At 37.9% G+C, this 25,062-nt stretch overlaps 1 protein-coding gene across 2 annotated transcripts in view; it reads left to right on the top strand.

Annotated features, from left to right (window-relative positions):
- LOC106071376 (atrial natriuretic peptide receptor 1-like) overlaps nucleotides 1–25,062 on the top strand; it is a 595,276-nt gene that overhangs the window by 1,347 nt on the left and 568,867 nt on the right. The window contains exon 1 of one of the 2 annotated variants that reach the window (XM_056027444.1): nucleotides 19,755–20,192. The exons of the other annotated variant lie outside the window; for it this stretch is intronic. The gene's annotated coding sequence lies outside the window, so the exon portion shown is untranslated. Of the gene's footprint in view, nucleotides 1–19,754; nucleotides 20,193–25,062 lie in introns of those variants that run through there. 2 annotated transcript variants of the gene reach the window in all.

The following is a 25,062-nucleotide window of genomic DNA, read 5'->3' as shown; positions in this document are numbered from 1 at the left end:
TTCACGAAAAGTAATATTCTGCCCCAGAAATTGTTCATGGTTCATTTGATTGTCCTATTTTCCGGCTGTAGACATCATGGCTATTGTTCTCTGTTGTAGACACATGTGCGAATACATGTATTATATATATTCTCACATGACAAACGATGAACCAGGGATTCTTTCGAAGGCAGCCGTCTCCAGTTTTCATGGAGGCCTGAAAGCCAAGGAAATCCCGGGGAATACAATGCTAAATGTTTTTGTTGGTGCGATTACTAGTTGACAGATCAGCATGAATCTTCATTGTTCTTATGTTTGTTATGTCCAACACCATATACTTATAACTGGGCTAATCAATGCAAACCAATGTTCCTGGACATCATTCGATCATCACGTTGAGGATGAGGCATGTGTTCGGCGCCATTGTCTACAGGTCCAAAAGAACATTAATGTGATCGTTTTCCCACATGAATGAATTATTCTATTAATGGCATTTGTTATTCCTGTTTCCTACATTATAACTGAACTTTTTATTTTCTTATCAGCAGAAAAGTCTACAACTCTCTTCCGGTGTGTGATCTATTGAATTTAAATCTAATTTTACATGTTTTGCGTTTCCTCTGTTATTATTTCACATATAACTGTCAGTTGTATCCGACAGTTACGCTGGGGCAGGCGGTCTTTTTTGGTGAGCTAAAAGGTGGTCGACGTAACAGGGGCGCCCCACGGAAACGCTTTAAAGACCAGCTTACGCACCTGGTTGCATGCGGCCTCAGAACGAGACATCTGGAGGTCACTCACAAAGGCCGCGGGATACACATTAGAGACCTAAAGAAAATCCGCTGCCGAGGACAGACGCAGAAAGTGAAAATTTGAATCGACCACCTGCGGACAATGGTTATGCTTGCCCTGGATGTGGCAAAATAGGTCTGCAAAATGGGACTGCGGCCACGGGAAATACTGCATTCCTCACTAATCTTTGGACTCGAAGACATGCCTTATTTACTTGAAAAATTAATTAAATAGCACACATGGACTTAACTTGCTTAATGAAACTAACCTGTGACATAGATGACCCACTTGTGATCGTCACGTTCTATAAATGTCAAACTAGAACAATAAACTGTCATATCACAGGAGAGCCGAAGATATTGTTTTTGTTCTTGTATCTGGATTCTCTCTCTCTCTCTCTCTCTCTCTCTCCGTCTATTTCTGTTTGTCCTTTTGGTCTTCTGTCTCTCTCTCCATATATTTAGTCACTTTTGTTTTCTAACCCATATTCGATATGTCTATACCTTTTTTAAAATTAATTCCTTTCCTTATATCAGTGTCACTAGTGTTATGAAATTTACATCGGACACAGTAATACTCGAATCCATTTTTTTGACATTTTTATTCACATCTGATTGTGATTAGGATTGTGCAATTTTTTTTCTATTTTATTTCATCACTTTATTTTCCTTTAAGTCATTACCTTATCTTATAAAATACAGACGTTGTTTAAAAAAAAAAAGATGATTACGTCCTACGCATCATGCATCTAGTCATGCATGTTAACCAATGACTTAAATTCTGCCAAGTCACTGGTTTTCCTGGCTCGCTCAGGCAACCCATTCCATGCTCTAATAGCACCAGGGAAGAAGAAGCATTTGTAAAAATTTGTCCTAGCATATGGGACGGAGTGTGTGTCTTAATCTTTGTGTCTTTCTGAGTATTTTATTAAATTTTGTTTTTGTATTTGAAGATTATGGTTTTGTCTTTTATGAATAATTGCTACAATTAGACAATGAGATAATGTTGATTTTTTAGTTTAAAAAAGTACATTCATTTATCATCGCATGAGTATTTCCAGACGTTGAGAGTTGGAAGCTTACTGGATTTGAACTATGAACAATTGCATCAACAGTCCGGAAACGTTTTCAAAGTAGAGCAATAGCACTCTTACACGCGTTTTCTCGCGGCCATGCGCAGACTCCGAAATTGATCAGTGATAAAATCGAAGCCTCTCTAAACCGATCGTTTCTGCACACGACAAACTTTCCTTCTACGATTTCATTCACAACTGTTTTACCAAACTGAACAACATCCCAAGCCATGCTGGATTAAATGACTTTATGGTCTTCCGGTGTAGCTTTTATGATCCCTAAATTGGATCCCTTGTGTCGGGACTAGGACAAGTGACAAGGAGCATTAGTTCTGTGCAAACACCGGACCCTGTGATCGTGATTTACAGCACCGGGAGTCAATAGGGAACATAACAAAAATGCATCTTAAGTTAGGCAGGGCGGGCTTGACTAGTAAATTTTGTATTATGGTATAATTAAGCATTGCGTATGTCTGATTAGGAAGAATTTTTATTTTATCCGTTTCTTGAACGTTTTACTAAGTGACTTAAAACTGATGTTAGTATTATGATAATATTAGGATTACATTATGGTTACATTAGGATTACATTACGAGTACATACATTCGTAAAGGCTTAGATTTTGAATCTTTAAATAAACGAATGATTTGTTAAATTACGTAGAGATATGTGGCTGAGCAGTATAAATTTACAAAACAAATAAATGAGATTGAGTTCAAAGCCCAATGTAGACCAGGAGTTTGGAAATTGTATTCGACCTGAGTTGGACAAACTGCTGGAAGTGCAGACGATTGCTGGTCAGACACGAGGTTTGATATAGTGTATGGATTTCTTTGAGTGCTTTGTTTACTCAATTCACTTTTTCTCTTGGATAGGCTTGTCTTCGATTTCGAAGATTAAGGATGAGTGCAGTATTTCACATGACCACGCAGACCCAGGGGCGACCTGCATGTTTTGTCACATTTGATGAGGACAAAGCCGTTGTCCGCCGGAGATAAAGTTTTAGGTTCTATTTTTGTTTTCTGCACCTGACTTCGCAAAGGGTTTCCTTTGAGCCACAGATGTTTCTCTAGCTACCTTCTTGGGAGCTCTCCAGATGTCACTGTCAGAGGCCATCTATTGCCGGTGGCTTTTATCTAAGTCGCAGAAGAGAGAGAGAGAGAGAGAGAGAAGGAGGGAGAGAGTAAGAGAGAGAGAGAGAGAGAGAAAGAGAGAGTGATAACTAAATGGTCGTCTGGTCGTGTGGTATGCGATCTTGACTTTTGCTCAAGTTCTCTATGGTCTAGGGTTTGAGCCCTGCCCGCTGCCATCCCTCCCCCTGTTCTGTGTAATGTTTGAACTGGGGATGTCATCTTCAGATATGAAGAAACATCCGAAACAAGTGAAACTAACCAATGGTGCCTGTGTCGATCTCTGTAGCGCTTTCGGGCAATCGGAGAAAGGGGTGGGGCTGTTGTGTTTCATTAGATATGTGTCAACATTAACTTTTGCACTACATAACAGACAATAATTTTGACAGAAAGTTTTTGATTTTCAGTCACTGACCTTTCTACAAACATACCCACGCACAGTCAGGCAAACAGATTCAGAATTAAATGTTCTCTAGTTATAGGGAACACGAGACTGGCCCACTCAGAAATAAAACAAAATCTTATCAATTAGCGATCCACAATTTTGGTGACCAGTTATCAGGTTTATCAAGTGTATTATCTCCCTCTTCCATCGGAGACACTTGAAGCGACCAAAACGAGTCCACCAGAAAGACGGATTTGAGAATAATTAATGTGACTTCCTTCTTATCGAAGCGAAAACAATTGCTCGGGGAAGCTGTCTTTGGACTGGATAAGGAAGTCAGTCACTTGGCCTTGTTTTGTTTTTTTTTAGGGGGAGAGGGGAGGGTAATTTATCACAAATAAGCCTCTCCACCCTTTTTCATAAACAAAAGTTGGACTAATGGAGGACTTTTTGATTAGGTAACATAGCATTTGTAATTTTTCACATTAATGAAAATGACGTGAATTTAACTTTTTAAAAGTTTTTTTCTTATCTTAATATATATACAATATATCTGTGTTTATATTTCATTAAATAAATTATATTTCATAAAATGACTGAAAAATTAAATACTGCGTATTGATTCAGTGAAAGTACTCGATCTATATTAACTCTTTCTCTCCCAATCGACGATACCATCGTTGATTTTGACCTCATAAAATTAAATTAATGTTTACTTTTTTAAACTTGACTTTGAATTATACAAAAAGAGCATGCATTTCCCTTTAATTCTAGACCAAATACAACATTTTCTGATAACAAACAACAAAGATATTGAAGCCCAATCATAACAGGGGAGTGAAATAGTAATGAGCAAAATGAAGAATTCCTTCCGAAACGTGGAAAAATAATTACGGAGAGAAAGAGTTAAGAAGAAGAAGAACAAAAAATCCCATTTCTTGTACAAAACTCGGTAACTTCCAATGTCTGTCAGGAAATGTCTACTGTATCCATGTTTGGATGAAATATGTTCTAAACAGGATTTTCTGTTTCTACTTTTCATTTGCGTTTGTTTAAATTTATATTCTCGTTTCTCGCTAAGTTGTTGTGGCTTTCTTTGCCTTTGGGTCTTTGGAGTTCTCCAGCTGTCTCTTTCAGAAGCCATTTGATGCCAGCTGTTTTCCTCTATTCCAGTGAGGGCAAACTGATTCCCAATTCTTTCTTTTTTTGTATATAGCGCTTCCTGGTACTAGCTCTGTAACCCCCGTCGTTCTTAAAGCCTGCTTAAAAATAAGATCATCTTTGGTATACGGTCATCCCATGGCCATGATAAATGTCCTACCCAGCGCAGGTATTGAACATTGGCATCTACACTGTCCACGTTCAGCAGAACGGGGGGGGGGGGGGGGGAGTGTCAGTGACAAATAACCATCTTCATAATGTAATTAAAAGACGCGAACTATTTTTTTATTAGCTAAATTTTTTAAAATAATTATTACTAGATTCACTATTGGCACTCAGAAGAAGATTATATTTTCTCTACATCTTAAATATATCTAGAAATATTTTCATTAGATGATTAGAGGAATGATTGGAGAATTCGCATGATGTTTGGCCGAGTATAAACGCTTTACTTCTTGAGAGGGCCTAGTTCAAGTCCTGGTGAGACTTGAACTACGTGATTCGAGATTCAGATCGAGCTAAAATGTGTTTGCTGAGAAACCTCAGGAAGAAAACCTTCCTATTTGCCCCCCCCCCCCCCCAAAAAAAAAAACAAAAAACAAACAATATTAGACCTGAGCGCACGGAGTTTCCAAGTCGTATAGAGACTAAGCAAAAAAGTGATGCACAAACTACTACCCGCAGGTCATTTGCAATCACGCTCCAAGAAAATCCTGCCTCCAGAGCATATTCTTTTTTCCTTGTTAAGTACAGACGTTCCGTCAAAAGAGAAGATAAATGCGTCTTACGTGTATCCATGTAATAGTCTAATCATGCTTGTTTACATGAAACATTAGCTCACTAATTTATTAATTTTCCTGGCTAATTCATGCAATTTTAACCATGCACAAATTATTTTGGCGAAAAACTGGTCGAAGTATAGAAACAAAAGATTTAAGAGATGCGCCTTTATCTTTGTCTTTTTCTGAGTATTTTATTAGGTTTAGTATTTTTGCATGTGAAAATTATTATCATTATAAAGCTGTAAAGGCTCGGTTCCATTGAACTTGTCAACTTTTAACAACTTGTTGCCGCATGAGTCTTTGGTGGAAAAAAAGGCTTATGCTATAACAACGGAAACAATGGTACTTAGTACTAAGTGAGATGGAATTACTAAAATAATGGAAATCTAATTATTCTTAAAATGCCACCTATGTTGCATCATTCACAACCAATCGCAAACCTCTTCTCACCGTTACATATAAACACACACACACACACACACATTCCATAACACCGATGACACTTGGGTTGACTCAGGGGCGTCCTAAAAATCTCGAAGTTCAAGATCCCAGCCTTCACCGAGATTTACCAAAAGCCAAGCGCTTCATCTTTCAACCTCTAAGCACCCATTTTAGAAAAAGATAAAAAAAAATATTATAAAAAAAAACAAGAACTTCAAAGTAAAAAAAACATTGGACTGATATATACATATACAAGGCACATTCCTCGTTCCATATGCTAGGACAAAATAGTACAAATGCTCCTTCTTCCCTAGTGCTATTAGAACATGGAATGGGTTGCCTGAGCTAGCCAGGAAAACCAGTGACTTAGCAGAATTTAGTCCATTGGTTAATATGCATGACTAAATGCATGACGCGTAGGACGTAATCATCTTCTTCTTTGAAATAACGTCTGTATTATATAAGATAAGTAGTTTAAACCTTTTTTTGTATTGTATTAACCCATGCAAACTTAAACTACTTTACTTCAAACACTAAGACTAAGACTACAAATATGAATTGACTATAAACGCATGTACTAAAACACATCCATATACAATTATAGTTTGTACAAAGTAAGTACATGTTTGAAACTTTGAAGCTACTAACACATATCTCTGAGCCAGAGACTTCCAAAGTTTACCGAATCAAAGTCTATACTACATACATTTTAAAGAACAAGATCTTTCATTTGTCACAAGTAGATAATGTTAGATTATTGATAGTACGATCTTTATGTCTACAGGACAAATGTAAAGTAAAGTAAAAAAAAAAGGTCTTTCACTGTCTAACGGAGCGTTGAAGGGTTTGTTTGACTGCACTTACCTATCGCGTTCAGATCTCTAATCTCTGTGAGTTGTGCGGGATTATTTAATCTCAACAGTTCGATTGATATATTATTTACCTGCGTGATAAATGCTTTGATCTGAACTGGCTAAGAAGTTTTTACAAATAAATCAATCGTTCAGTAGCAGACCTAAGCTGTAGACCAGAGGGACAAACCTTTTTCTCTTCCCACTCATGGCCTGGAAGTCACGTGACATTCTTATAGTTATATTTTTTTTTTATATTTATGATTCACTAAGTCTAAGCATGTTCCAGTTTGTTTATTTATACATTTATTTATCTATAAATAGAAGAAAAAGTTGATAGACGAATTATCACGGGTTTTATTAGAACAGAGCATTAGATCCACTAGAATCCTGGGTAAACCTGCTTTAAATTTAGCGAAAGTAATATGTTTTTTATCTCAGCTAATTAATTTATTAATATTTTATCTTACACGCTAGAAAAAGCATGGTGATAATTCAGGGTTATGGGGATTCTCCTACAAGGCGGAAATAAATATAAGTAGCAAAGCTTTTTGGAGTCTCCATTGTTCTAAATAAAGAAACTGTTTAAAAGCTTTGTTTTTTTTTAAGTATATGATAATTATTAGTCATTTTTAGCACTGCAGAATTAATTTTTTAAGCCCTTCTGTTTGTAGCACAAAATTATTTCATTGAGGAAGCATTAGACTATCACTGAAGTTCTTTGAAGAGCGGACCTGTAAAGAATTCTTAGTTACGTTAGGCTGTTCACAAGTAGTGACGTCGTATCCGTGACGTGGCAACGAGCTACTGGTGTGCACTTCCCACAGGCTGAAACTTCGCAGGTCAGTGTTGAGGCGGTCTTTAAAGATTAGTCTCAGACGGAAGTACATGATGAACCATCATGGCGCCGGGCTGTGAAAACTTGTGCAAAAAATTGCACAGGACAAGAGAACAGGCAGATGAAAAGCGCCAAAAAAAAAATCGATCAAGGCAAATGACATAAGCTCCAGATGGAATAACCTGCCCAATGCACCTTGGCATTCCGGGCTCACAAGGGTCTCTCGAGCCACACCAGAAGACACAAAAGTGCAGTCCAAAGCCTTTAGCTCTCTGGATGACGAAAGTGGTCATCATTGAACGGCGATGATCGGACTATAAATAGATGCAAATACTAATTGTGTTTTCTTTATTTGCCACGTGACCTTCACCTGGTGTATGTAAGTAGTCCTCCTTGCCTCTCCCCAGCCCAATGTCTACTGAATAATTCAGCCCCTGTTACACAATATTAACACCATTGTCATGTCAATACAAGGTTGACCATAAAAATCTTATCTGTTGTCCAGCTCCTGAATAATTGATTGATCCACGTACTCCTGGGAGACCTACTGATCAATGAGGTCACACGAAGGTCTTGAACATTAAGGTGAAATAGTCTCTAGAGAAAGTCTTCGACAAAAAAAAAAATCATTGTTGAAAATTTACATATTTTGTTTTAATATTTATGATTCCGTGGTTATAACTGCAAGTGACGATTGTTTAAGGCTTCGTTACCACCACCACCACCACCAACAACAACAACAACAACAACAACACCAAAACCACCACCATCACAACCACCACCACCACCACCACCAACAACAACAACAACAACACCAACAACAACACGGAAAAAATCTTTAAAAACATTTCTCATAATAAAAAGAGCAGCTTATGAGAATTATTAATATCTTTAAGCCGATATAAAAAGAGGTCATTTGATTTCTAAGCATTTAGGAAAATAAAAATTCGATCTTAATTACCACCCGAGTAGAGATAAAACTGTTTTAAAAAAAGAAATCAGAGTAATGAAGATAGATTGGCTTATGTTTCCATTAGAAGTAGTTAATCGATTATCACACTGAACTATAAGCTTGTCTCTTTTTTTTTTTTTTAAACGCAAATAAAAATAGCTTGTCATTGTTAAAAGAAGCGTTCACCTGTTTAATGTACAGAGAGAACAATATTGGAAGTCGCAAAAACATTATGTAAACGTGCCCTTGTAGTCGATGTATTTCCAGTGCAATCCAATCCAACATTTATTTACTGTCGCAAACCTAAAAGAGAAATGATACGAGTTCTAATGGACGCACATCAAACGCCAACAATTTGCAGACGACTTATCACTGTCCTGAGAAATTTAAAACATTTCGCACACAGAAGGCTGCTCACTTCGCTAAAATTCCACTTTTTATGGCATTATTGTCTACGTTTGTCGCCGCCTCACTCTTGTTTCTATGACAATTTAAATACGATCACTGGACGATTTATACAAGTGAATCAAATCTATCAATATATAGCTGTTTGGTGTATCCGATGTTTAGGATACCGGAAGTATTGATGGGATATCTATATTTTAAATGTTGTTATGTTTTGATTGTAATCCATAGTATTGCAAAATCAGATTTCTGAGTTCTTCCAATTGATCACAAAGTTAGAAGGGAAATAGCTCAATAAAAGAAATGTGCCTACCTGGTGACCACAACCGGCGCCTTCGGGTCACGGAAGTCACGCCACAACACAAATACATTAACCCTTGACCACTGGCCATCATCTGACTCAGCAGAATAGCTATAAACTTGTCACACTGAGAACGATACGCTATTTAGTATGCTGAGTGGTTTTAAAATAAGAATAATAGTTCTTATGCTCTCACTGTTATCGACATTGAGATAAAGTTTTGGATCATTATTTCTTTTATTATCAATGGCATAAGGTCTCGCTGCTATAATCTATATAAATCTGTTTTTATCTAAGAGATAGCTTTAATCTTTTGTATTTCCTAGATGCTTTAATTTCTCTGGTCACTTTTACAAAAATACAATCTTCTCTCTTTCATTCTAACTGTAGGCTCTGTGGCTGAATGACAAAATAAAAATAAAAAAAAGCAACATAAAAAACCGCTTGGCTGTCTATTAATGGAGCGCGAGTTCGAATCCCGACTCGAGCTTTGTGTTTGCTGAGCACCTAAACGTTATCGTTGATACCCCCTCCCCCTCTTTCGGTGGCTGGTCCAGAGCTCACTGAGCACTGCTGCGATATACAAAAGCAATTTAAAACAAAAAAGGTTAATAGATTTAGAATTTTTTAACAAGATAACAAAGAGAGTTTGTGTTGTCACACAAACTCAGAGGCCGCTCCGTCGGAGTCGGATCCCTGTTGGATCCACCTATTCGCAAGGAATATTCAAGACGTGATTTTGTTTTGATTGTCAAACGTAATAATGTTTCAAAAATTCATTTGGCGATGTAAAAAAAAGTTTTTTTTTCTGTAAAATGTTTTACATGTTTTGGATGTTGCTTCAAAGTTAATGTTTATTTATTTCCTTTTCCTAATCTCCCGCTGGACGACGGTGGATGGCAGCGAGCAGGGTATGAAACCGGGACCGTCGAGATAATCAGTCCAGCGCGCTAACTGCTAGACCAGGCATTGCTGTTAACTTAATAACAAACTAATAACCTATTATTGATAAAGAAATATATTACACATTACGGCATGACAACTACCGGATATGTACAATATGTCAGACGAGCGATTTTAGATAATCTTTTGGTATTGATTTGTAATTGAAAAAAAATAGAAGAAAAGAACAAGGCATCGAGCTTGTACTTCGGTAACGTTCACTTAACGTCCCAGCACAGTTACCAACAGAGCTATTGGCATTTTCATTTAAATGGAACTAGAATGAGGATATAGATCTACCTTTTCTTTTAATTTTAACAGCTAATTGGCTAGAAAAAAACACCTTTAACTAATATTTATAATTGTTGTGAACTTTTCTTGTACATTTTATAAATATAAATTATAAATATATTCGACTTAGTGATACTGAAAATGCACACAAAAAATGTCTTTCTTTGTTAACATAGTGTAACATTACCTCCCTTACATTTATGTCATTGTTTTAGAATTTGTGAATTTTATGAAAAAATCGCTTGCATAATTAATCTTATAAATTAAACGGTTTACTTTTAGAAAACCAAAAGTAGCCGTTGCACCTAAATATTTCAAGCTGCAACGCATGGTGAAAAAATATTTTTCATTCCTCTTCTAGTTTTCAAGATCTGACGGACAGACGGACATTTTGCTTTTCTCCATACGGGGGCCGCTAAAAATTAAATGTCTAATGAAGACAATATTTTAGGAATCACCATATTTTAATTTAAGAAATAAAAAAATGGGTTTCGTTTACTAAGGACATAGTTTTCAGCTAGGCCCACTTCCATTCCTCTCCACTCTTACATCACACCAGCTCCGCCCCTGTATGACAATCATAAACAGCCATCGTGTCGGTGTGGACTAATAAATCTCTTTCTGTTAGCGATAATTACTTGGTAAACTGAGATCTGTGCGTGTGTGGTGGGTAGGGGGCGGGGGGGATGATCAGGCTCGCTGTTGGTAGTTGACCACATCGACAGCTGCCCAGGGCAGTTCTTATTTAACAAATGGCTCTCTCCGTAAAAGATGAAATTAACTTTAACATCCGTAGTTTTAAGTTTGGTTAAAAACTTGTTGATGCCTAACGGTACGTGATGGTAAGCCTTGGTTCATAACAGTAAGTGATGATACACGATGGTATATGATGGTAAGTGATGGTTTATGATGGTAAGTGAGGCTAATATGTGTGTAAGTTATGGCTCATGTTGGTCTGTGATGGTATCTGATAGTACACGATGCTACAGTTTCAAATTTAATATCATTGGATAGCACTATACAATTTTTTTTATGCAAACGGCCCTACAGTCATAGTTAGACAAGTTTCTGTGAAAGAAAAAAACACACACTTGGAAAACAAATACCGTATTGGTCTAAACGAAAAATTGAATCTACGCACAAGTGACTAGTCAAAAAGGGAAAAAAATATCTCACTCTCTCCATCTCTCTCCCAATCTTCATCTCTGCTCAACTATCTCTCCCTTACTCTCTCTTGACCAATCACTCTCCCATCTCTCTCTTTCTTGCTCTCTTATATCACTCTCCCTCTGAGGGCGCGGTGGCTGAGTGGTTAAGCGTTTGGCTTCCAAGCCTGAGGTACTGGGTACAAATCTCGATGAAGACTGAGGTTTTGCATTTCTGAGTCCACCCAACCCTAATAAGTACCTGACTTAAGTTGGGGAAAGGAAAGGCGGTTAGTCATTGTGCTGGCCACATGACACCCTGCTCTTAACATCATCTGCCCTATAGATCGCAAGGTCTGAAAGGGGAACTTTACTTTCACTATCCCTCCCTCACATATCCCCCCTCTCTTTCTCTCCCTCAGTCTCTCTCTCTTACTATCCCACAATCTCTCTCTTTCTCTTAACTCTTGGCACTCACGTCTCTTGATTCCGGTTAAACTAAACACACACACACCTAGCCACACAAGTCAACAGAAAGTTTATACTCTCTCTCTCTCTCTCTCTCTCTCTGTCACCCAACCCCAAGACTTTTCATTTGATAGTGGTCCGTACGACAGGACTACGCCATGTGAACATTTTTATGTTCCTTTCAATTCATGTTCAAACGTGCTAGAAGTAAATGGACTAACTTAATACCCACCATTTCCTGCCTGGCGGAATGAACCAGCTTACCACAGTACGGCATATCTTGAACCATTCTACAAGACTCAGAATGCTCTTTATCTACATCCAATATTAAATACTCCCTTTCTATATCACATAGAAAACAAACACACAAACACACTCCATTTATCTGACAATATTGTATCTTCTTCAACATCACGTATCCTTCAGTTGTCGGATCGTTGGGGCATCACATCTGATCTGTCGACCGTCTTTTCCCATTCCTCTCTGTCTTTGTCTAGAATCTCTTTCAGTGGTAGGCCCATTCCATTCTTTGATGTTGTCTTCCCATCGCTTTCTCTCTGCCTCTTCTTCTTTTTCCTGGTATTGTCCTGGTAAGGTCCTTTTTTGATCAGAGAAATTGTGATAAAATTCAATAACTGTTTATTACAACGCTTATTTTAAGTCACGCTCTCTGTTTCTTGTCTGTTTCTTGTCTGTTTCTTGTCTGTTTCTTGTCTGTTTCTTGTCTGTTTCTTGTCTGTTTCTTGTCTGTTTCTTGTCTGTTTCTTGTCTGTTTCTTGTCTGTTTCTTGTCTGTTTCTTGTCTGTTTCTTGTCTGTTTCTTGTCTGTTTCTTGTCTGTTTCTTGTCTGTTTCTTGTCTGTTTCTTGTCTGTTTCTTGTCTGTTTCTTGTCTGTTTCTTGTCTGTTTCTTGTATGTTTCTTGTATGTTTCTTGTATGTTTGGATTTTCGCTATCGATTTTGTGACCACTTCTACTCATCCAATGGTTATAACATTTTGTATAATAGCTCATGCTTAATGTCAATACAGCAATCAATTTTTAAAAATCTTATCTAATTAATTTTGTTTTAATACAGAAAATGTATTAAGCTAAGGGGAGATAACTCGTGGGTGGTATGGAATCAATATCATTACACACCTGTGTGAATTCTGTTGCCGAAGGGCAAAGCCTAAATGACACACATAAATTCAATAATTGGGTTACAAACTTTCTTTCGTAGTATTACTATTTTTTTTGAGTAGCAATAGGGGCCGAAATAAAACTTTAAATTTTAAGACAAAAAAGGTGCAAATTAACAAATAAGGAAATAAAAAAGAAATAAGATAAGATAAGATAATTGTTATTGATCCAATCTAATGGAAATTCAGTTTGACTACAATTGACAAGATCAGTGAAACTTCTGTACAAAAACAATATTGATTAAAAATTCGAACAACATTCACACACGAAACACATACACACTCACAACCAGCGCTTTATGAATTTGACTTCTATGTACTTCTCGATGACGACAGCTGATCTTGTAACACTCTGACCGAAAGTGGGATAAAGGAGTTTTTAAATCTTTCAGTTTTAGTCTTAATGGAAAGGAGACGACCACTTCGTTCAGATCTTATGTAACAGTGGTTTAATGGGTGCAGGTTGTCTTTAAGAATCGTGAGTGATTTGGAAAGGCATCTTTCTTGTAAAAGCTCTTCAAGAGATGGTAGCTGTACTTGAGTGATATACGAGGCTTTTTAAATTAGTCTATTTATTATAAGTCTCTGTGCCAGTTAAGTATTACCATACCAGCAGGGGATGGAAAAGTTAATAAGACTGCTGATGGTTGCTGTGTAGAAAAGTTTGATTATTGTTTTGTTTATGTTGAATTTTCTTAGCGTTCTGAGATAGAAGAGTCGCTGGTGAATTTGCGTGTATAGATTTTCGTTCTCGCGTGTAACGTTCACTTTGTTCTTGATAGTTGAGCCTAAATATTTATATTCTTGTACTTAATCTATGGTTTGGTTGTTTATCTGAATTTCTGCAATATGGTCTTTGTTTATCCTAAAATCAATAATCATTTCTTTTAGTTTTCTCAACATTTAAAAATCAGAAAGTTATCTATACACCATTCGTAAAAAGTGTTAATTGTTGAATGGTACATATTTTCGTCACCTGCAATAAGGCCAATGATTGCTGTGTCATCAGCAAATTTTATGATGGGAATGTCAGCTGATGAGCTCTGAATGTCATTTGTGTATATGGTATACAATACTGGTGACAGGACGCACCCCTGCGACGCTCCAGTACTAAGTTCTCTCGTGCCTGACACATGCCCGTTCACTTTTACATATTGTGGGCGTTTGATAAGAAAGTTTAGAATCCAAGCTTGTATGTTTTTGCTAACGTTCAATTCAGATAGTTTTTGTATCATGCGATGTGGTTGGATGGTGTTGAATGCAGATAAAAAATCTACGAATAATACTCTGGCGTAGTGTCTCTGAGTATCAAGATGATGATATAGACAATTCAGCATAAATAGTATTGCATCTTCTGTACTTCTTGACGGTTTGTACGCAGACTGGTGCGGATCGAGGCATGTTTCGACTTCTTTCAATAGATGTTTTAAAATAATTTTCTCCAGGCACTTCATTGGAATGGAAATAACTAAAGCGTTGGCTGTGAATTTCACTTCAACTCACACTAACCACACCCAGAATTTTAATTTGGTTCTCTTTTTCTGTTCTAATTTTAAGTGCGTTTTAATTTTAACGTTGTTTTTTTTTTACTTATTTAAATTTGCTAAAACTATGACTGCTAACCAATAAGAACACTTTCTGTCTATGATTGCGTCCCTTTTTTATTCGTCCTTAAATGAGAGAAACGAATCAAAACAAAGAACAATGAAGTCAATAACTTCGGCGGAGACTTCCAAAAAGGAGAGTGATTTCGGGAAATCCCAAAGCTATAAAAGCTTCAGAATGAGTGACTGTTGCTATTCCATCCTGAAGAGATGATCTATTTATCTGCTTAATAAATGTCTGCCATCTGTTGTTGGGTAATGTGTTGAGCTAGCTCCAGACAGCTAATCTGTACCCTGCAGGCGTATCTATTTACTGAACACACAGATATCCACAAATATCTACAGGATTTTATTATTTGCTTTAGCAGTATTCTGAATAAAAGAGTAATCACAAAGTGTTTTATAATGTTCATATGATCTTTCAACTTTTTCTTGTTCTCAATAAAAATAGTTTGTATTTTTAAAAGTAAACCCTCTGGCGGGCAGACAAAAAGAAGGGAGGAAATACTGAATACTGTAAAGAGATGAACGCGGATCTGGTTCGAAATTCTGTAAGAGAAGAATCATTGTCAATTCATCAATGCTTCATAAGGTGCATTGGTCCGACCACAAACCAGATACTGATACAGTTGTCTACTTTGAACAGTATCCAAGTCACAGTAAAATGGGCACTGATTTCAATGGGCGGGACACGTAGTCCAGACTATGGCCTTTCCAAGGAGTGGGACATTGACATTCACGTCTGCTGGGAAGCACTAGCTCTCGATCGCTCCTCGAACCAACAAAAAGCTGAGAGAAGAAGCAGGTATATCTGCAAGTGGCCAAACCTACCAGTGCCACGTATGACTTTACAGTCATCTACGAGTTCATAGGAAATGAGAAATCTGCTTATATTGGACCACGTAGAGGGATCTATAGAAGAGAAGAATCATCCTCAAATATCATCCTTCAAGTCTTCAAAATACATGGAGGAAGAAGAAATGGTGGTCTAAGGAATAGCAGACTGGACATTGTGAAAGAGATGACAAGGACACCAGCTGACCTTCAAGTTTTGTTTTTTTTTGTAAAGGGATTCGGTTACGCCAACCCTCCCAATACCCCTACCATGACGATAATGATATTGATGAGGATGATGATAAAGATGAGCTGTAGCTGAACGTCATGCAGGTCAAGTTCGCAAGAGAATCACGAGGAAACTAATACTACCTGCCATTTAGGACTGTAGGCCAGAAATGAATCCGTATATAAACCACTTTCTTAGTGAGTAGAGTCTTCGTATGTCTAACACATTGGAAGATAAACTTTTTGTTAAAACATCAGCTCATTTTTGTGTAACTTTTGTTTTATTTAGAAACTTTATCTACTAAAAGTTATGATTAAATGAGTCAAGGTCATGAACAGAAAGTTTTTTTGGTACATTCGGTGTACAGAATACGGAAGTATTGATAAAATCAACATTCTAAAACCGTATAATTTGTGTGCACTTCTTTGTAATAATAATAATAATAATAATAATAATCTTTATTATCCGTAAGGAAATTTGTCTTACAATTTGTGCATTACACCAAACAAAAAACATTATAACTATAAGAAACCAAAGTGTACATTCACACCAGACTCACTCATAATTTACATGTGACAAAGTTTATACCAGATTGTTCTTATTGAATGATTTGATTGCCAGGGGAACAAAAGAGTATTTGTCTGTTTGTCTTTGCTATCGGTGTCTTGTATCTCTTTTGTGATGGTAACATCACAAAATCCTGACACAAAGGGTGATTCTTTATTTCGAGGATCTTGTTAGCTTTTTTAGAGATGTTTGTCACAAACAACTGCCCAAATGGGGTTTGTTTTTGCCAATGATTTTGCCAGCAGCCTCTATTCAAGTCAGAACTTCATGGAATCTTAGTGGAGGGTGGATCCCAAACACGGATTTCAAAAACGATTTTCCTAGAAATGTATCAATTGATGAATATTGCTATAAAGAATTACTTGCTCGTTGGACACAGGGGAAAAACTGGAGTTGGTTGTAATTTTTCAAAGTAAAAAAAAAATACTTTTTATGTTTTGTACTAGGTCTAGATCCAGATCCAACATTGGTTTTGAAAGGACTATCGCATTCTTGAAAGGACTATTGCGTTCTTGAAAGGACTATCGCATTCTTGAAAGGACTATTGCGTTCTTGAAAGGACTATCGCATTCTTGAAAGGACTATTGCGTTCTTGAAAGGACTATCGCATTCTTGAAAGGACTATCGCATTCTTGAAAGGACTATCGCATTCTTGAAAGGACTATTGCGTTTTGGAATTTAAGGTATTGTTACGAATCTCACTATCCAGGCTCTCTGCAAACTGCACCATACACCACCAACTTAAAGAACTTGACAAGTCAGGGCTCCAAAATAACGTAAAGGTTTAATGTCCATAAATAACAGCCAATACTGTACAATTGGCAGCACGTAACACAAGACTGTACAAATATCTCTCCGCCGTATCAAGTCTTGCACTGGCCTCTCCGTCTCGTTCCGGGCTTGCACTGGGTTCAACAGTTCGGGACTGACTTCACACACTTGGGCTCGTTGTGTCGGACTCGATCACAGACCAAGATCAAGACGCCGTTCGTCTCAACTGTACTTGACAGTACTCCGCACTGAACCGTCGTAATGCTCCGTACAGAACCACACCGTTGAACTGTGCTGTAGTCGACCGTGTTCTGAACTCCTGTCGTGAACCCGCTTTCTGAACTGTCTTGACTGCGACACCTCCGCTCTTTATATAGGGTCCCTACTGGCCTTCTAGAACCGGACAGAACGTCGCTCGACCATTCTGGGACGCTCCTGAGCTCTGTTCACGACGCCGATCCTACTCGAACCTTCATGTTGTTAACTCGTCTCGGCCGATCGTCGTAACTCGTCACGGTTGACCGCTCGTCTAGCGCTGGCCTGGGGCGATTTGCGTCGGCTGACTACACTCACACCACTACCCCCATCTGTGCCACCACCAGGTTTATAACAGTATTGTTGATTCAAGAGTTTAATAAATTAAAGGATAATTTTATGCACCGTCTAGAACTGAGCACCGGTGGCTTCAGTATGCATGTGTTGGCAGAAGTTTTGTGGTCTTTATAGTACTGGATGATGCCCGTTGGTCGTAGTTTGGGAATCACATCATTTAGTTCACAATCCATCACAGATGTTTCTTGTTCAATTCCTCCGTAAAGTCACATGACTGGCCTATTCGTGAGGGGACCCAACTGGCCAGTCTATCAGCCACTGGTCATTAATTATGCACAGACTTGATCAGCTCTTCTGGTATATCTTTGTTATACAACGATACACGATCATACGCCGACATAATCACACATAGGATACTACATTGTCCCCACCAGGCAACGCCGAGTTAGCTTTCACTTTTACCAATGGCATTCAATCACGAATACTTTGTCAAATCAGAAACATTACTTAGTAAACACACATGTTCAAGGAGTGAATCTAAAACAAATTTAATGAATCAAGACAATTTTTGTTTGACTACAATTTACTTCAAAACAGATATCCACGTTAAAGGCATAGAAATATTTTGGGGTTTTATCATATATTCAGCAATGTTAAGGAGCTAAATTGAACTTCAATATTGCCAACTAAATTAAATAATAATAGTTGATCTATTACTTTAACAATGTTTCATGTCTTATCTACATATCAAGTTTTGTTTATAAACGCTGGTTAGTTGCTCATTCGTTTTTCATTAAGTTTTAGACGATAAAGAGAAAGTCTAATTAATTCCTCATTAATGAACTAATTTTGTGCATTAAACTGAAACGCCCAGAAACTATGATTCCGCAGTGGTAAAAAGTGCATACAAAATTATCATATATCTTTTATTAAAGACAAAGCTTTTCTACGCTCTCTTTATTTTGTACACCGGAAACTCCAATAAACAGCCATTTATAAGTTAGTCTGCAGTAAATGAAAACGTTTAATATACTGGCGAACAAGACGATTTATATTCACACATCTTATTATGCTATAATAATCAATAGCGACAACACAACACATGTTTGTTTAGGATGCTGGGAAGTCGTTTTTCGCCCAGAAGAAAACATAAGAGATAATTAATGCAGCACATTATCAAAACTGCTGCTTTTTTTTTCTTTGTTCGTAAAAAAGGAACTGTAAATTCTTTGCACTTCATTTGTTTTTGTTGATGATTCCCGGGTGAATCTTGATGTGATTTAGACGACGCCTCAACACCGCTTCTAATTGTGAGATGTATATTTCAGTCGAAATCTTACTTTAAAAAAATAAATTGATCACAACTCTTTAAGTTCATTGTAGCGTGGCGCGAACGGAACGCTACAAGTTAATATATGCAGGCTAAATCTGATAACAAAATTTAAACTTCCCGTTCCAAATCACCTTTGTTGAGGTTCACACCTTTGTCTATCTTGTAGAGATCCGAAGCACATACCACGCAACCAGTTATTCACTTGTTATGTCAGGTAACATCTTATACTCATGATAGGCGGCTGCTTTTAAAACTAAATATCGATTTAAAACAAATCACTACATAATTTAAATAGAGCCCTCTTGGCTCACCCTTAGCCCCCTTTGGCTCACTCACATCCCCCTTGGCTCACTCATAGCCCCCCCGGCTCACTCACATACCCCCTTGGCTCACTCACAGCCCCCTTGGCTCACTCACACCCCCCCTGGCTCACTCACAGCCCCCCTTGGCTCACTCACAGCCCCCTTTGGCTCACTCACAGCCCCCCTCCCTTGGCTCACTCACAGCCCCCCCTCCCTTGGCTCACTCACATACCGTTTCTACTCCTGCTCTCCTCAACCCCACAAACTGTCCAAGCTATCAGAGAGAGAGAGACAAGCGACACGAGCCTGGGAGTATTAGCTGCACGCGCACTGCTGAGTACCACCCTTTCACCAGCTCTCACCAACTGCTCGCCCCTGTCCTGGCATCCCCCCCCTCCCCCTGGCCCCCCACTGTCGTCTCCGTCCCTCACACCAGTGTGCGAGTTTTGAATGAACTTTTCAAAACAATACGAGTGACTTTAATGTTGCATGTTCACCTCCCTTGTCTGTTCTCAACAGGTGTTTTCAGAGATCTCTACGGGGATTAACCAGTTTGTTGAACTCTTTGTTTAAGTGTAATTGTATACATAATTTCATCTCACATTTATACACGTTCATTTCTTACGTGATTCTTGGAATCGTGTTGCTCAGTGTTAATTAGGTTTCTTTTATAATTTAACTTTCAAAAGAAAGAAGTAAATATTTACAAAAATATTCTGGTAGCTCGAAAATAAAAAAAAAGTTTCAAATTTGATGCCCATTTCCTTTTATTAGAGTTTATGAACTAGTGTGTATCTTCAATTAGCCAATAACAAAAGGAGTTTAAGTGTGTAGACACATTGTATTAAAAGATTTTCGTGTTTTGGATTTATCTATATGTTATGAAGGTAAGAATTCCGTTCTCACTTAAAACTTTGTTAAAATTGTATTTTGTTGTTTGGAATTATCAAAACTTGATCACTAGATAGTTGGATATGTAACTTTATTTAATTTGTTATGACATCAAAATAAAACAACATATTTCGTAGGAATATGCCTAGCCATTGACAATTTTCAAGAGGCAAAATTTGTTCATCATAACTAGATAAATGTACCCAGCATAAATTTCATTTGGGTATTACCGATCTAGTGGACTGGAATTACATCTATGTTCCCTTCACAATTTTTTAAATATTTTGTCATGAAAATGAAAGTAGAGTGTGAAAATGGGTTTAAAACAAATGCCTGTGAAAACGGGCTTACCCGATCTGTAAAAAAGTTTAACAGAGATTAATTTAGGTATTTTTATTTTTTTTTATTTTTAGAGCCTTCCGGTTGTGGGAGGGACATTAAACATACACTCCGCCATGATCTAAGGAACATTTATACCTAGTTTTATCAAGATTTCCATGCGGGACATACGTAAATACCTACATACATACGCCTTATTTAGAAAATATACTATATACGCGAATCCGTTTGATTTGATTACCCTATATACTGCGAATCTATTTGAGTCTATTACACCACTTGATGCTAGAATCTATTTGATTTGATTACTCTAAGTCTATACACTGCACTTGATACGCGTATCTGTTTGAGTTTTAATACTCCATATAGTGCACTTAATGCAAGATCCTATTTTAGCTTATTGCTCTACACACCGCACTCGATACAAGAATCTATTTGAAAGTCCAATTATTTCCTTTGTGTTTAGAGTTTAAAATAGCCATAGATTTCTTTCGCTTCCGTTATAGAGCCGTTTGATCCGTGAGAAAGTTTATTTTACTGTCTACCCCCGAGGCGTCCTTCACCTTTCTACATCCCTTTACACTCATTCAACCCGAGCTTTAGTTTTCAATGTAAATATTTAGAAGTTGTGCTCTATGCAAGTCAGCAGTCATGTTTTGTAGAGCTTACACAACGAAATAAAATATATGGAGTTAGTTTTATTAGAAGACAACATAGTTTTTTTTTTTAGAATTCTACTCTTTCGCTGGGGAAGACATTTATCTCCGAGACAAATGAAGAGCGTAGATTTTCAATGCTTTATACCAGCGGTTCTCAACCTTTTAAGTTCGACGACCCCTTTTTACAATGCCCCACTTTGCCGCGACCCCCCCCCCCACACACACACACCTACACGTACAGCAATAGAAGAGTAGACAATACAAATCCATATTTTCGATGGTCTTAAGCGACCCCTGGCAAATGGTCAATCGACCCCCAAGGGGGTTGCGATCCACAGGTTGAGAACCCCTGCTTTATACTGAGAAGTATTGATGGTATAATGGGCCATTAGTTTTTGCAAGAGAAAGTAAATTCGTTCTTTGGGTGTCACTTTGCCATTGTTTATATTGCTCGTAGTCAAGTTTCAATTGGCTGAATAAATTATTATAACGGAATAAAATTAAATTTGTCAAATTGCTTAGTTTATTGATTTTACTTAAAAAATATTACTTTAATATTCATAAATGGTCAGTAAGCTTTACGAGAGATTAAACCTGGTGTACTAGATAACTAGATTGTGAATGAATTAGACCTGGGTACTAAATTCCGAGAAAATTAGACATGGGTACTAAATTCCGAGAAAATTAGACCTGGGTACTAAATTCCGATAAAACTAGACCTGTGTACTAGATAAAGTTCAGACATTCTAAAAAGTCCTAGTCGCGGAGAAAAAGCAAAACCATTTTAAACCAGGAATTAAAACACATGGTTTATATTCTTAAGTGTAAGTAGAGGAGGCTGCCATCACTTGGACGAGGCTCAGACAACGTCCTGATCATTCTCTCTTTGGGCTTCCATGCACATTGATTCCCTGTTGCAAAGAGATCTAATGGTTTCCTTGTCGTGTGGCAAAGAAATCTAATGGTTTCCTTGTCGTGTGGCAAAGAAATCTAATGGTTTCCTTGTCGTGTGGCAAAGAGATCTAATAGTTTCCTTGTCGTGTGGCAAAGAAATCTAATGGTTTCCTTGTCGTGTGGCAAAGAGATCTAATGGTTTCCTTGTCGTGTCGCAAAGAGATCTAATGGTTTCCTTGTCGTGTGGCAAAGAGATCTAATGGCTTCCTTGTCGTGTGGCAAAGAAATCTAATGGTTTCCTTGTCGTGTGGCAAAGAGATCTAATGGCTTCCTTGTCGTGTGGCAAAGAAATCTAATGGTTTCCTTGTCGTGTGGCAAAGAGATCTAATGGCTTCCTTGTCGTGTGGCAAAGAAATCTAATGGCTTCCTTGTCGTGTGGCAAAGAGATCTAATGGTTTCCTTGTCGTGTGGCAAAGAGATCTAATGGCTTCCTTGTCGTGTGGCAAAGAGATCTAATAGTTTCCTTGTCGTGTGGCAAAGAAATCTAATGGTTTCCTTGTCGTGTGGCAAAGAGATCTAATGGTTTCCTTGTCGTGTGGCAAAGAAATCTAATGGTTTCCTTGTCGTGTGGCAAAGAAATCTAATAGTTTCCTTGTCGTGTGGCAAAGAAATCTAATAGTTTCCTTGTCGTGTGGCAAAGAAATCTAATGGTTTCCTTGTCGTGTGGCAAACTGTCGTCTCCACGGTCCCGGGCTCAGATCCTGCCCGCCTCCATCCCCCCCCCCCGACGTCCTGCGAGAGGTTTGGGCTTGGGATTTGATCTTTCATTCAGAAGGAACTTCCGAAACATGTAAAACATAAAACAGAAGTCAGCGTCTACATTAAACACAGTCTATAAGAGAGCCTTAAAAGTGGACTGACTTATCTAATTATAGACATTCAATATACACTGTAGAACTCTTTACCTGTTAAAGTTAATGCATAGACATTGTCTCAAAGTTCAATATCAACATGTCTCTCCTCTTTCAATCCCCGGGTCAATGGATATGAGGGCAGTATCGATTCCAAAGTTCTGATAATTAGTTCTTGAGTAAAACAAAGATTTATGCCAACAAAACATGTTCTCGAAGCTGATAATTGAATTAGCGAAACATGCCCTTGCCGAGTGTCCCCGGAGAATGTCGACCTAGTCCTCCAAAGCTGCAGATACCATCGAGAAACCCGAAAAAAAAACTTTAATACAAAAAAATATGGAGAGTCGTCTGATCTGAAAATCACTAAAAGTTCATCTCAGATATAGTCTAGGCTAGTCAACTCCCAAACATAATAATAGTGATATTGCAGAGGATGTCCAATTGATGCTGGTGACGATATGATTTGAATCTTGATACGGTTAGTAATCACTATTCAAACTGACAGTAGGTCGCTGAGATTAGAACTGAACATGTGAAATGGTCAACAAACGGAACCAAGCCAGGACGCTTTGTTTTATAACTTGAACACGCATTTGTCTCTTTGTTTTTCTTTTCCAATACAACATTTGTGAAACTGTTTCATAATATAACAGACTCCAAAGAGCGGGCTAGCAACCCTTTGCATCTATACAATCCTGATGCATTCTCCATTGCGATGGACAGGGCACATCTATAGAATGGACAACTCTCCCATTCGTAAAAAGATTCCTTTACAGCAAGCTAACAAAAGTGAAGCGAGCACAAGGTGTGAGATTAAAACGCTGCAGGGAAATCCTCAAAGCGCCTCTGAAAGCATTCCACTTGGACTTCACCACCTGGAAGACATAAAGACGTGATAGAACATCATGACTCCGAGCGGTGAAAACTGGCATGAAAAATTGCAGATGACAAGAAAACAGCGCTGGCAGAAGAGAAGAGTCACAGAAAAACAAATCAAGGCAAATGAAATAAACTCCATCTGGAATAACTTTCCTAGTGTGCAGCCGAACATTCTGGGCTCACGAAGGTCTCTCCAGCGACACGAGGAGCATATAATCGCAGTCCTCAATCCCATGGGGGACATAAGTGGTCATCATGATGGACGAACTACATTCGGCCTATATACATAACAAAAAACTGTCAATTTGACTTTGTGCACCAAACCATCTGGTCCACACAATGGACCTCATTCACCAATCGTAAACAAACAACATTTAGCCACGTGATAATATTGATAAAACAATGAAAAAAAAAACTATCACGTGACAGCCTGTGTGTATTACGTAATTTGTATAGAAGAGATAGAGAACCACGTGGCTAAATGTTGTTTGTTTACGATTGGTGAAGGAGGTCCATTAACAAGTAGCACTAACAGTATACAATAGAACGCAATAGTCCAACAAAGAATAGACATCGCTCCATCCCCCCCTCTCTTTTGTCTGCCCCTCTCCTAGTCTCCACACACTATTACCTGGAGTACTTTGTCACACGCTTGTCACTAGACCGTGACTAGTGGATTGTAGTTATTTATTAAAAAAGCCTGAAGACACTTACATCTGATAATATCCATCGATTGTCTGTCAGACCCAGGGACATGTTCACACAGGGAAAATACAACTGTCTGATAAAGTATCCGATTGTAAAATAATAATAATACTAAAAAGATTCGTTTAAATTAAATGAAATATTTATACTCCAGTTACTCGAAGGCTGGCATTCCATTTAGCATCATTCCTTAAATAACGAAATATTTCACACCATCAGGGGTTCATTTAGTTCAATGATGTTCTAAATCCTTTATTGCTACGAAGAAAAAAGGTGAACGTGTTCAACTCATTCAAAATAATTGTAAGCAGGAACTATTTCAAACTATTTCAAACTATTTCAAACCAATTCCTGGTGAGGACTGGGATTTTTATTTTCAGGATCTTTAGGGCGCCTCTGAGTCCACCCATCTCTAATGGGTGCCTGACATTGGTTGGAGAAAAAGGAAAGTCGGTTGGTCGCTGTGCTGGTCACAT

The sequence above is a fragment of the Biomphalaria glabrata genome, chromosome 4, assembly GCF_947242115.1.
Source record: "Biomphalaria glabrata chromosome 4, xgBioGlab47.1, whole genome shotgun sequence".
Taxonomy (NCBI): Eukaryota; Metazoa; Mollusca; class Gastropoda; family Planorbidae; genus Biomphalaria; species Biomphalaria glabrata.
The sequence above is the reverse complement of the archived record's forward strand: the minus strand, read 5'-3'. Positions and strand labels throughout refer to the sequence as shown.